A 436-nucleotide genomic window follows, 5' to 3' on the forward strand; every position below is an offset into this window, starting at 1 on the left:
GAGGAAGAATACTCATCAGAGCTCATGAATGGCAGGAGTAAGTCCAATGGAATCTCTATGGTCTCATCTTGAGTCTCAGATTCCCATGGTTCCTCATTGAGGAACTCATTGGAGGTCAGTGGGCGTCCAGTGAGGCTTTCCTCAGTGGCGTTCACTGCCTCTCCTTCCTCCCAGAATTCGGCCATATTGATGGCCTTGCACTCTCCTTTTGGATTTTCTTCAGTATTGCTTGGGAGAGTGCTTGGAGGAAGTTCAGTAATTTTCTTGCTCAGCTGACCCACTTGTCCTTCCAAATTCCTAATGGAAGATCTAGTTTCAGCCATGAAACTTTGAGTGGTTTTGATCAGATCAGAGACCATGGTTGCTAAGTCAGAGTTATTCTGCTTAGAACTCTCTGTCTGTTGCTGAGAAGATGATGGAAAAGGCTTGCTATTGC

This window comes from Arachis duranensis, chromosome 3, assembly GCF_000817695.3.
Source record: "Arachis duranensis cultivar V14167 chromosome 3, aradu.V14167.gnm2.J7QH, whole genome shotgun sequence".
Classification (NCBI taxonomy): domain Eukaryota; kingdom Viridiplantae; phylum Streptophyta; class Magnoliopsida; order Fabales; family Fabaceae; genus Arachis; species Arachis duranensis.